The sequence below is a fragment of the Aedes aegypti genome, chromosome 2 (assembly GCF_002204515.2).
Source record: "Aedes aegypti strain LVP_AGWG chromosome 2, AaegL5.0 Primary Assembly, whole genome shotgun sequence".
Classification (NCBI taxonomy): Eukaryota; Metazoa; Arthropoda; class Insecta; order Diptera; family Culicidae; genus Aedes; species Aedes aegypti.
The window spans coordinates 85,272,049-85,286,070 of NC_035108.1; the positions used below are offsets into that span (position 1 = coordinate 85,272,049).

Below are 14,022 nucleotides of genomic sequence, written 5' to 3' on the forward strand. Positions count from 1 at the left end.
TAATGCAATGATAGATTTTCTTGAGCATTGCTTCGAGTTTGAGCAAAAAAACTAGGTTTAAAAGTTTGTAAAACGATGATGGCTATTTTCCTCTAAATTCTTGTGAAACAATTCATATCTTAGAATCATTATTTCCATCCTTTTTCTTGACAATACGTCTCCAGTAGGACAGCACATGAATCTCAGCTTAGTGTTCTAGTGCACTTCCACAGTTGTTAACTGAGAGCTTTCATTGCCTATAAGGCAGGCACGATGATACTCTATGCCCAGGGAAGTCATGGAAATGTCCATTATGAAGAGATCCTAGAATTTTAGATTCGAACACACTAAAATTTCGTTGAATTTTGCGGGAATAGTGGAGTGTAGATTATACCCGAGATCATAAATCGCGTATCATGTAGTATAGTTTATCCCGCGGAAAGCTGTACTGAAAAAACAGGCCCGCGCGGTTTTGTATACTTTCTTGTGCCGGCTGAGATGGCAATCGAAGTGTACCCCCTTCAAGCTATAGCTTCCTGTAGAGCGCTTCTTATTCCCGGTCCCTATGTAGTTGCCTCAGTTAATATTTGGCGTTCGCTGCCGACGGTTGTATTCTAGTTGCGCTCTTCCAAAACCTATAATCTACGTGGTTTCGTTCGGTCGTCTGTTCTATTCAGAACCTCCTGAGGTATACCTATAGATAGTGTGCGGAATGAATTCCTCCATAGCAAACAAATTAAGATCCAGCAGCTCGTTCCGCGTTGGTGCCGGGTGCATTTCTGCATGTAGGAAATTGCGTCGCATCGAATTGCACCACAGCCGAATCGAATGCAATTCTGAACGTCGTCAGAACGTTGTTTTTCTTCATTTGCGCGAGTAGGTGCAGCAGCAAACACGATCCAAAGTGCACACGTTGCATTTTTGATCGCTGACTGTGACGAGAAGTGATTCGGAAGATCTACATTCTTAACAAAATTTGCGTAGATGCTGGGGTTAAGTGCATCGCTCTTGATTAGGGGAAACATGCAATCAAAAAATAAAAATTGTTGAATTTCAAAAAAAAAAAAAATTGTCGATGAACACTAAACTATTTTAGTTTAAAAAATTTGGTGGATGTCTCGTTTTGGATGTTTTACAAAAGAAAAGTTACTCGTTTTGTTCGATTTGCGATTGTGCTGAAAACAGCTGCCTATTGAAAACCACGTGTCTAAATTAGCTTGTCCCTTTCGACATGGTAACTAATTGAAACGAAAAAAATAGGGTGGGGTACACAGTATCGATAAAATAATGCCGAGAACTTACTCATCTCAGACGCCCCGCCGCGGTTCGCTCGCTGTGGACTTTGCACTGGCAAAATCGTCACAAATTGATTTATTTTCGTGTACCACAAAACTGTTGGTTTCACTTGAACCGGGTTCAACGGGATGTAGCCGGAATTTAAGCATGTGGTGAGAATCTCGCGCGTTCGTGTAAGTGCGTATAATCATGTGTGCGGCACATAGAAAGTATGTGATTTTTTTTCGGGCTGCCGAAATGAGTGTTTGCCAGTGAAGCACGTGTTATCAAGCCATTACAGCGGAATCTTGTAATGCTATGTACTTGCCAAGGCCGGGAAGTGTTATTGATTTCGCACAGGGCGCGGATTCATAGAGAAAGGGCTGGTTATAAATAGATTTTGACGAATTTTGTTGCTAATCGATGCGGTGAATTGAGGTTTTTACGATTGCTGAGGGGAATTCATGAATCGTAGAACATGTTTGCCTACTTATGGGAAAACAAAATTTAAAAATAACTGAAGTGCGTGACCTTGAGAAGCGTTTTGAGTGCTGTTTTCAAGAATTGGTTCTAGTAGTCGAGATTTCGATTGCAGCACGCTCCAATCATATGGTATAATATACATATATTGGTACATGTATGATATAACCAAATGCTAAGCCCTGCTACTGGAAGATTCGTATGGCAGTGTTAAAATAACAGTGATTAAAGTTACATTTAAGTTAGTGTATGGAAAATTTCAGTTTGAAAAAAAGATATCTGGGTATCGAAGCACAAATCTTATCAGTGGTAATCATTGTTATGTACTGAAAATTTGATCGATCGGTCACTTCTGGCGAGTAAAGTGTAAAGTTACAACTTTATCGTGAATAAAGAACTTTTTATACTAATATATTTTTTTTCCAAAATATCTTGTTATATTGTTTGCCCAAACAATATAGATTTTTCGTTTTCGTTTACTGTTCAACAACACTAGGCCTCTGTTTCTACCAGCAACCATGTACCGTAATTCGGGGTGTAGTTGATCAGCGGGGAGAAGTTGATCATTCCTGTACCCACATGTATAGACTGTTATAAGAGCTATGACACGATTTCAATTATCTTAATTTCTGAGTTGTGGCATTACCTGATAGCTACTCTTGATTTCCATAAATTAGGTTTGGCATTCAAGGTAATTATTTCATGGAAAAACAGATTTTTTAAGAAATGTTTAATGAACTGTTGAAACGTTCTTCTCCAAACAATCGACTATTTCCACGGCTATACAAAGCTACAGTTTTAATAAACTGTTTCATACATACCAGATATGTTTTGTGTACCCAGTTTCGAATTTGTATTGAGGATATACATTCTTTTTTTAGAGAAAAAATTATCTTTTTGCAAGAGTAATCTGTAATTCACAACTTTCAATTGAAAAATTACCCGATTTATCAATAAGTTGTAAGATTTTTGAGTCTTGATTCAGATTCAGAGACCCCAAATTTAGTGTATAGCATACTTCTTTATTTTAGGAAACCTATCGCAGTAATTGATCAACTTCACCCCGGAATCAAAAACACCACTTTTTGATTTCCAAAAATTGTTTTTGTTATTACGATAACAATTCGTCAAAATTTCGTTTATATAATTCGTTAAACATTCAACCAGTTCAGGTTTTAAAAATATTTGGATGATAATACATGCATGCCACTAGGAATTATAGCACAGAATCGCTCAAAAGTGATCAACCTCCCCCCAGTTTACGGTACTGCGTTTTAGTAGAAGTTAGTAGTTTCAGAGTAACGAAAGCCACCTTAAGATGCATTCCATCGATTGATGAAACTGACAATTTTTGGGCTTGAGAATGTTTGTACAGGCAGTCGTATAAATTACCTTTTAAATTGTAGAGTGTCCAGGAAAAAAAAACATATTTTATTGGACGGGAGTTCGAGTACCCACAAAATTGGAAAACTCATCTCTCTGTGAATTTTCAACTCATTATTATGTTCTTGTTCATAGTCTCACGATTTGTTTAGCTATTTTTTTATAATATATAAATTAGCTGACAAAGGCTCATTGAAATTGAAGCTACTTATATAACAGAAACATATATTTATGTTTTTTTCTAGGTTAGTCTGCATAAAAACAGATTAAACTGTGTTGAATTTATCAAATTTGTACGACTGAAGTGCTATTATATATTTAGTTAAAATAATGATAAATAGAACTTGTTTATGTTCCTATTTTTTCAGATTAAGAAAAATCTGGAACTGCGACTAGTAAGCCTCAGATGGCATTAAAAATATTTTAAAACGAAAAAAAAAATAAAGATGTATGATCTTGAAGAACAGACTAGGTATTCTTTGTAACCTGAAATGTTTAAGAAATATTTAACATTTATTGAGTAAATAAAAGGCTAAAACAACTTCAATAATCTCTTGAAGAATAAGTGATAATTAAAGTGTTTCTCTGGAGATGTTACCAGAGGTATCAATGAAGGAATAACTGGGAGCTGCTCGAGCTAGAAACATGAAGCAATTTATGGACTATTCTGGAGAAATTCTATGTAATAATTCTGAAAAAAGTCACTGACGTTGTTCCTGAAGCTATATGTGAGGAAATTTTCCCTGAAGGAATTATTGCCTCAAATGCCTCAAACAATTCCGGGATCAAGACTCGGCAAAATTGCTTGATAACTAGATTCTGAAGAGAATCCTGAACAGGATTCTGAAGAGAATTCTGATCAGGATTCGGAAGAGAATTCTGAGGAAAATCCTAGAAATGCTTCTGAGGAAAATTCTGAGTAGGGCTCCAAGGAAATTCTAAACAAAATTCTGAAGTGAATTCTAAACAGGATTCTGAAAAAAAAAATCCAAACAAGACTCTGGCGATAATCCTGAACAGGTCTCTAAAAAAAACCAGAACAGGATTCTCTTCAGAATCCTGGAAAGGATTCTGAAAACAGGACTCTGAAGAGAATCCTGAACAGGATTCTGAAGAGAATCCTGAACAGGGTTCTGAAGAGAATCCTGAACAGGAGCCTTGAGAATAATCCCGAACAGGATTTTGAAGAGAATTTTCAACCGGATTATGAAGAGAATCTTGAAAAGGATCCTAAGGATTCTGAAGAGAATCCTGAGCATGATAATAAGGAGAATCCTGAACAGGACTCTAAAGAGAATCCTGAACAAGATTTTGAGGAGAATCCTGAACAAGATTCTGAAGTGAATCCTGAACAGGATTCTGGAGAGAATAATGAACAGGATTCTAAAGAGAATCTTGAACATGATTAGGAAGAGAATTCTGAACAGTAATCTGAAGAGAGTTCTGAACAGGATTCCGAAGAGAATCCAGAACGAAATTCTGAGAAAAATCCCGAACAGGATTCTGAGAAGAATCCTGAACAGGATTCTGAAGATAATACTGACCATGATTCTGAAGAGAATCCTAAACAGGATTTTGAAGAGAGTCCTAAATAAGATTTTGAAGAGAATCCTGAACAGAATTCTAAGGAGAATCCTGAACAGGATTCTAAAGAGAATTATGAACAGGATTCTGAAGAAAATCCAGAACAGGATTCTGAGAAGTTTTCCGAACAGGATTTTGAATTGGATTCTGAAGAGAATACTGACCAGGAATCTGAAGAGAATACTGACCAGGATTCTGAAGAGAATATTGGCCAGGATACTGAAGAGAATCCTCAATAGGATTTTGAAGATAATCCTAAATAGGATTTTGAAGAAAATCCTGAATAAAAAAAATACTGAGCAGGATTCTTAAGTGAATTTTGAACAGTATTCTGTAGAGATTTCTGAGCAGGATTCTGAAGAAAATTCTGAAGAGAATCCTGGAAATGCTTCTGAGGAAAATCCTGAATAGGGTTCTAAAGAAATCTTGAGCAAAATTCTGAAGTAAATTCTAAACAGGATTTTTTTATTTGGAAGGTTTTAATCCTGAACCACCTGCCCGTAGATAAGCCACTGCTGAAGGAATCTCTTATGAAATAAAAAAAATCCCTGGAAAAATTGATGAAACCCACATTTTAATTTGATTTTTATTTCTGGAGAAGTTCCTGAAAAGGGATTCTTTAGAGTATTTTGCGGAGAAACTGTGTTCAAAAAAGAATGTATGTGCCGTGATATATTTTAGAAGAAATCTCGGTATTCATTGATTCTTTCAGAGTATCTCTGGATAGATTGCTGAGAAATTTGTGGAAGAATTTGGAGCGTTCATTTTCAATGAATTTCAAATGAAAATACTACAAAATCTCTAGAAATAATAAATACTAGAATGATCTCAAGATGATTTCTATTATAATAAAATTGCCGAAGGTCTTTACAACTTGAAGGGTTGCTTGAAAAATATTTGCAATGTTCCCAGGATGTAAATTGCTGGAACACAACTAGAGCAAGCCTTCAAATAACTCTTTGATTCGTGTAGACGTTTCTGGGGGCATTATTACTAGAGGAAACACTGTAGAAAACAGAGATGAACTAGACTATAGCTGAAAGTCTCTTTAATAAAAACAATAATAATAAATGTAGAAATTTTCAAAATTAACTTTCAAGGGAATGCCTTTTCAAAAGAATTCTTTCAGAAATTTGCTAAGAAAGTAGAGACATTTGGTAACGATGCTTTAAATAAAGAAGAAGTAATATCCAAAACTACATGTGACTCAATTGCTCTAATAGTACTGTGAATGTTCCTTGTAAAAATATTTGATTAGGCATTGAAGTTTTCGTTGTCAATTGATTTTGAAGAACGATTAAAGCAAGCAAAGCAAAACATCGCATCTGTATGGGTCCATGATCAGCAATGTTTCGCAGGTTGCAACAAGCTTGATAAATAGCGGTAGCGAAGGAGAGCCCCAAAGAGAGAGCGATGATACTGGCACGATAAACCATCCCCGAACATCTGATAGCAATAGTGTCCCCCAGGTTTGGATGGGTTCTATCATGCACTGTTAGCCCCTCAATTAAATCAGTGCTGTAGCAGTAGACGATAAACAGACTATCATGATGTCTAGTGGATCATGATTGTTTTAGAGAGCAATAAGATAGATATACTTCCAATTTTCTCAGAATTCAACCCCTATATTTGATACAGTTTTTTTAAGCAATTTATGGAGAAGTTCCAGAACGAATTGAAGAAAAAAATCTCTGGTAGAAGCACACGAGGGTTTTTTTGACAATCCAGTATTGTTATTGTGGGGCCTATCGCCAGCTTTCTAGGCGAATCCTGACAATATACCTTCCCCAACCTTCAACGCCGTAGCACTTATGAGGGTGTCGCTGAGTCGGTGGCCTCTCATTAAGTAAGTGCTACATCAACATTTCCTTCCCCTATCCCAAGTTACGGTAAAGATGGGCGTGGTCGGGAATAGCGATATTCATGCTTTTAGTATCCTTGTTTATGATTTGAACAAGGTATACTCCCCTGCCTTGTTCTTGAAAGGGGCTGTCCATTTATTACGTAAGACATTTTTCGGGGTTTTTCAACCCCCCCTCCCCCCATGGTAAGATTTTTTGTATGAAAATTAAAAATAATTCGTATGGCACGTAAGAAATTTCCTTGAATAACCTGGGCATAGAGTATCATCGTACCTGCCAGATACGAATGCGAAAAATGGCAACCTTGGAAAGGAAAACTCTCAGATAATAACTGTGGAAGTGCTCATTGAACACTAAGCTGAGAGTCAGGCTCTGTCCCACTGAGGGCGTAATGCCAATAAGAAGTATTGTTATTGTCTCTATGGTCTTTTTTGTCGTTATTTTCAGCTCCGGCTGATTCATATCCAAATCCAGGATAAATCTTTTTGGAAACACTTGAATTGGTGTTCGCAAAACACCTGACAGAATTCTTTAATTCTAGAAACATATCTGGAAATGCGCCTGGAGTACTCCCAGAAAGAATAGATGCAGAAACTCTCGAAGAAGAATGTCTTATATCCTGAAAAGTCGGAAAAATTTCCAACCCTAAAAGATCCACGACCGGTGAGATTCGAACCCGCGACCTTCAGCTTGTTCTTGCTGAATAACTGCGAGTTTATTGCTACGGCTATCTGAGCTCCTGATATTTCTTCTTATGGAGTGTAAATTCTCGGAATAAATATGAGCTCAATGCTCGGTAATTCCATTACTTCCAACTATCCACAGAACTATAGTTCAATTATCACATTCGTTGAAAGAATGTTTACAATAAACATTTGTGCGCTATTTAAAAGCAACGGCAAACAATCAGCATAAACGAAATCAAACAAACAATAATCCGCGAGGAAATGTGCCACTCGATGAAGTCTCGAATGGCGCAGCTGAGTATGCAATTTCGCGATGAGTTCTAACTCTCTGAACAAGTCCCGATGCAAACTGTGATGTGAGGTAATTGCGCTCAATTTGAATCTTCTTCATTCTATCCAAGAACATTCGCAATGTCTAATAAAAAGATGGACTACCCTACCTCAACCATGGAAAGTTCTGGATGACTCCAGCAAAATATCAATTCCTCTTACGACGAATTCAGTCCTTCTTACCTGTGGTAATTTCTTCTTAAATTGCGTTGATTATTACCGCGCAGACACAACCACCTTTCGGTAAATTTCCATTCGCAAAAAAAAACGCTCTTCGAAAAAGCCGGACCCTTCTCAACACTATTGATCCTCCATGTAGAGAGGACTCGTGATTCCTCAGAATTGCTGTAGATCTCGTGCCTCATTACTTCCCTCGCGCCGCCATCCGATTCCTGTTTACCCGCAACCGCCAATGGTCATCAACTGATATATTTTTTTTTTTCGTCCGGTCTCGTAAATGATCCGATCCGAACCGCTCTGATGCTCTCAGCTCATTTGTTCTTCAGTCTCATTCTGACCGCGGTTTAAGTCGGACGTTCGTTCTGAAAGTGTACGGGGAGCAAAATATCAGTAATTGGATCTATTTATACGGTACGAGACACGCTATATCTGAGGAAGATGATTATAATAATTGAATTTACATAGGATTTTTTCTTGCTGGAAATCAGTTTGAGCTTTATTTTCATTATCGGAAGGTTTTCTAAAAATGTATATCGATGATTTTTTCTCCACGTTTTTACATTTTGAATGGACTGAAATTGGTAATAAAAAACGGGATTTCGATTTTTTGTACGAAAGCATAGACCAAAAACTGATTTCTTGATTTCTTGTATGGAAAAAAATATGTACATTCGATTTTTATAATCTGCTGGTTTGAACATAACGTGCGAGAAGAAAGATAGCCCATTATATCGCTTTCACGTCAGTGTGTCCGGCCATCCCGGGGAAAGGATGAGTGATTTATGGATGAGTGAATATAAGTAAAGTTATTTTTGCGCGAGTTCAAGTCCGTTGGGAAGGGCCAGCTAATAAATGCCACTCATTTACATAGATAGGGCGAACCCGTGCAGCGGGGGGGGTATGATGTACCCGATGGTGCTCTAATTAGTAATTGTTCAGTGAAGATCTCGTGGACGTGCGAAACATTGTTGCAGGTTCTATCTATATTTTGTGATATCTGTATGATAATTGCTTTTGTAACGAATGAGCGAGTTGTTCATGTAGCACCTTTTTCTGTTCATTAGCACATATGAGAGAAAACAGTCATCAGAAATAGATCAGATACTGGAGGGTTTACATTCTGATTTTCACATCAATTTTCTACAGTGCACTGAAATGGTTTAAAATGCAAAAACAAACACGGTCATCTGCTCCTTCGATGTCCAAAGAATGAGAGTATCTGAGAGTATCTTAGAGAGTATTGCTAGCAGGGACGAAAAAAAATCATGCTCACTATACTCAATTCACCGACATTTATGCCACCATCAAAGTAACCGCACCACCACCAATATGATTGCACCAATGAAGATGGCACAAAAGTAGATGAAAAAACAAACAACGATGCCCGTACGTCGCTGGTGTTTTTGATTATCAGAAGCAGAAGAGTGTCAGTTTTAGAAAATTGATTATCATTGAGGTTCATACTAATTAAAAAATATGCTGCTTTACGGGTAATGAACGATCCGATGCACGGAATCGATGATGTTGACGCGTCTTTACTGTGCTTTGTGCAAAAATTACAACTTCCCGAAGCGCAATGTAAAAAAGTCAAGCTGTCCAGAATGAATATCATTTTTTGCTTCCGATGATCTTAAAGCGGTTGAGTATCAGCAGGGTAAAAGGAAACTGACAATCTTGCGGCAAGCGCTTTGCCAATCTTTGTTGTGTTGTCAAGGCGAGGATAAAGACACATAAAAATCAACGAAGATTCTACCCAGCAAGTATCAATGTAGGCGAGGGTAGATTGAGTATTTTCGTCCCTGATACTATGTTAGGAAAAAATGTTGAATTTGTTTGGGAGCAACTTTTGACCTGAAGATATTTATGATTAATTAACTTATAAATGAGATAAAACTTTTTTTTCTATTTTTCAGTAATGAGCAATTGGTGTCTTAAACAAAGTTGTTGGAAATGTTGAGGGAAGATAAGACCCATTATCTCTATCCGCTGTGAGGTGATAAATCCATTGCACAGTGATCTATCCATAACATTTCGATAGATATATGGTGTCTTCGGCAAAGTGGTAGTGGTGCCAATTCGAAACAACACGATTTTTCTATTTCTTATGCTTTTTTTTAGATATTTCCATTGTATGCGCAAGACTAAAATAATATATTTTATCATAAGTTATTTTTCAATAATTTTAACATTTTTGTGTTTTCTACAAAATTGTTAGCAATGCAAAAACCCGTGTTTTTGCCAAACATGTCAACGCCATCCTTTGAAATAATTAAGTTATTCATAAATTAGGGGAGATCCGCTAGTACCGGACACCTGAGCCGCAAAATTCATAGCTCCGAATTTATTAGTTTTATAAGATCTTGTATCTTATATATGATAAATATCATCAACATTGTTTTAAACAAAATTGGTACTAAATTTACCAAACCTAAATCGTGGCCTCTTATACTGAATACAATCTTGAAGTTAATAAATTTGAATCAGATTCATATTTTTACCTCAGGAGTAAGTAATTTGTTTCATTTCAAAGCATACTGGACATTGACATGGGAAATCTTAGTTGAAAAATAGCCTACTAGACCTTCAACTAAACACGTCTCATAAAAAACAGGCATTAAAAATTAAGGTACCGCGGGGCAAGTGGGAACGAAAAAAACGATTGTTCAAACAAATTGTTCAATAAAATTTTCAAATGTCAATATTTTTCAAATCCAACAACACAATCACATTTTGGCAACATATTTGCTGGTGTGTGCATGAAACTAATAGAATAATTTTGAAATTGTGAAATCCTTGGAAGAAAGTTTCAGAATGAGCCAATGGACGCAGTTACCTCGCTAAGCGGGGCAAGTGGGACACACCCAGTTTCATGCGTCAATCCACATCAGTAAGTCAAGCATTACAATAATAGGATTGATAAGTCATAGATTTTTAATTTTAAGTACATATTTGATGTACATAAGGGATCAACAATAAAATACGTTACGTTTTAGGAAGAAACCCTTTATTTAATAGTATGTCACCTCACATTTAATATTAAATGAAAATCCTCAATAAAAGCGTAAAGAGGAATTAAACATGTTCAAAATATATCATTTATAAGTTTGTTAATTAAAATATAGCACATAAACATTCAATAATTGACGAAATTATAAATATGTTTTGTTATTATTTATATGCATGGCAGAAAACCACCTTATGGGATGGAATTGTTTTCCATCACTACTTAATTTGGTAGAAATAACAAATAAAATTCAAATAACATAGAAAAGTAATCGTTCTCATGATGCATTTCAAAGTTCAGCTGTGTGTTTGTTCAATTTTGAAACCGTATTTCAAAAATAAAAAAAATAATTGAAAAATAAAGAATAATAACACTTTTCTTCTCCCTCTTATGCAATTACGTAATTTGAGGTTGATCTTTTTTGATAAAAATCATTTGTTTGAATATTTTAGTGCTACTCTCTAGCAAAATGTATGAAACGTGTACGAAAAGTTTTAATTCTGGTTTTTGTTTTGATAGGTCCCACTTACCCCAGGTACAAATATATTTTGGGGTTAGATAGACCATCGAAAATTTCATATGAAATGAAAACAAAATACTGGTTTATCGTTAGCAGCTTATAATAATACTAAAAATTATAGCTTACTGATGGAAATTCGATTTAAAACATATTCATCTTTTGCGAGTCAATGCATGACGTGAAACGTGTCACAATTTGTCATGCAAGTTGAAAATGGCGCTGAACTGACAACTGTTACATGAACCACATGCTTATAAAAATAACAATATGTTTAGTACTAAATACATTCCTTGTCATTGTATCTTCAACTTTCTAGAAGAATACCCCCATGAAAAACTTTTATCCTAGTTGAACTATGACGAAACGCCCCACTTACCCCGGATTCTCACTTGCCCCGGGTTACCTTATGTTATTTTTTTTCCATTTAAATTGCCTATCTTATACCAGAATCGTCAAAAACAATGAATAATGAATATATTTTAAAACATAGGTGCAGAAATAACATTAAAGTCTTATAGCAAATCAAGTTGTCCGAAACGGAGAGACGCATGGCTTGTCTAAAGCCTTAAATCAACTTGCTTTTCACTGTTATTTACTTTAAAAATGATGTAAATGTATTCATATAATTCAAATATGATTTTTTTTTATCAAGCTTGTATATTTCAAATTAATTTGTTTATATCCAAAGCATTATTTATTATTATTGTTATTGAAATATAAACCAACACGTCGATTTTTCGTCAAATACCAAAAAATATAATATTTGGATAGAGCACGCATATTTCAAGGAGTTATTCTAGGCAAATATTGCATTCTGAAATAACATACTTTTTCCTAATACAGCGTCGTAATTGCATAACGATTTCTCCATTATTTGTGCGGTTGAGGAGGATCTACCTCTACTGTTTTTTTACAAGGGGTAGTTTAGGCCCGCATACCTGATTTCAGCGTAAAATGGCGCAAACAATCATTACAAATTATATGCGTTTTTACTATCAAACTAATAATTGATAAACTTCCCGACTAGAGTTGCAAAACAAAAAAATAATAAAATTTAATAAAAATATGTTGTGCATACATGGACGTAGCCTATATTCCCATTGGGCCTCACCTCAAAAGCTTATTCACGAATTTAGCTCAAAACGGTCATCATACATAACCTCTGCACCCTATTTGCACGAAGCGTTAAACTATGACGATCATCTACTCTCCTTTTACTTTCACAGTAAGTAAGGTAGAATCTGAATAACTGTCGGATCTTCCTTGAGGATTGATACAGAAATACTTTAAGAAGTTCATACAATAATAGTATCAAAAGTAGTTTGAGAGATAGCTCTGAGAAAAATTCTAAACATTCTTTCTTTTTGGTACAAAAGTTCTTCATGGCATACCTTTTGTGATTTTTTTTAAACTAAAGCAAGAATCTTCATTCGGATCACCAAAATTCTTAAGAGAATAATATAGATTTTTTAAACTTTCCCAAAATATTAATAGTAAAATATTTCTAAAAAAATTTCAGGAATTTTAGCAAAAAAATCATCAAGGATTTCTTCATGATTTTTTCTATTATCTCTTGAGCAACTTGTTGAATTCAAGAATCAACATGTTAAGAAATTTCCGACTATTTCTTTTCCTTTTTGTGATTTCTCACAGAATTAATCCTTATACAAATCAATGCGATACGTTTTATATGTAATTGTTGTATGAAAATTAATGATATGATTTGAAGTACATTCTCATTAATCCCTTGAATTATTTAATATAACCTTTTTCGAATGTTTAGGAATTCTATATAACAATTATTCTAATAAATAATAATCTAGATTAAATTCTTGGAAAATCTCTGATTAAGGTGATTATAAAACGAAGCCAAACTTTGAATTTTCAAGTGCACAAGACTGCAGAATCTTACAACAGTTCGCGTTGAAAGTCAATCAAATTACTCGCTAGCTGGGTGTGACCAATGGGATACATTTTCAACACGGAGTTGATTGGTTCTCAAGTCTTATGCTCTTGAAAATTTGAGGTGTGGCTTCGTTCTATAATCACCTTAGAGCTCAAAGGATTGTCTGGACATTTATTTTGCAGGAATCGTCATAGGATATTTTTATGTAGTACCTAATGTAACTCTCAGGAAAATCCGGGATGACATGCTCACAAAATATACAGGGGATATTTTTAACCTTCCTTAGTTCCTAACAAAAAGATACAAATTATGACTTGGGGGCGTTTTCGACCCAAAAATTCAAACAACTCGCAAAAATCAGTGTGTTGACCGAATTTAGTTCTGTTGGGCTTTAATGAACACATGTCTAGTTTCAGAAACCCTTCCGAAGATCCGGATTTGGTCACTGTGGCCACCGGGAACCTGCTATATCTGAAAAAAGTCCCTTTAGAGACCCATACTTTGACAACCTGTGTTTTCGTAACTAAACAAGTAATCTGAACCGTTCTCATATTATTAAGTAGGTATCCACGTGGACTTTGAATAGAGATTCTCAAATCTCTTAGTTATTCGTACCCGGATTCGTAAACCCGGAACATCCGAAAAGTAAGTTTTCATCGCAGTTTTGTATATGTAATTCACATCGGTACTATTCGGTTGATGGATATTTTTGCGAACAACTTTTGTGTAATGAGAAACCAATTACCGGCGCACATACCCTTAAAAATTTCGGTCCAGTATGGTCCATGCGGAACAGGTTTCTGGAGTCCCGGAAGGTGGCCAATCTGGACAAT

At 35.6% G+C, this 14,022-nt stretch overlaps 1 protein-coding gene across 2 annotated transcripts in view; it reads left to right on the forward strand.

The window, feature by feature from the left end:
* The first annotated feature begins 552 nt into the window (after window positions 1-552).
* Window positions 553-14,022, forward strand: part of LOC5565246 (putative glutamate synthase [NADPH]) — a 49,879-nt gene continuing 36,409 nt past the window's right edge. For both annotated transcript variants that reach the window (XM_021841419.1, XM_021841420.1), the window contains exon 1: window positions 553-667. The gene's annotated coding sequence lies outside the window, so the exon portion shown is untranslated. The remainder of the gene's footprint in view (window positions 668-14,022) is intronic.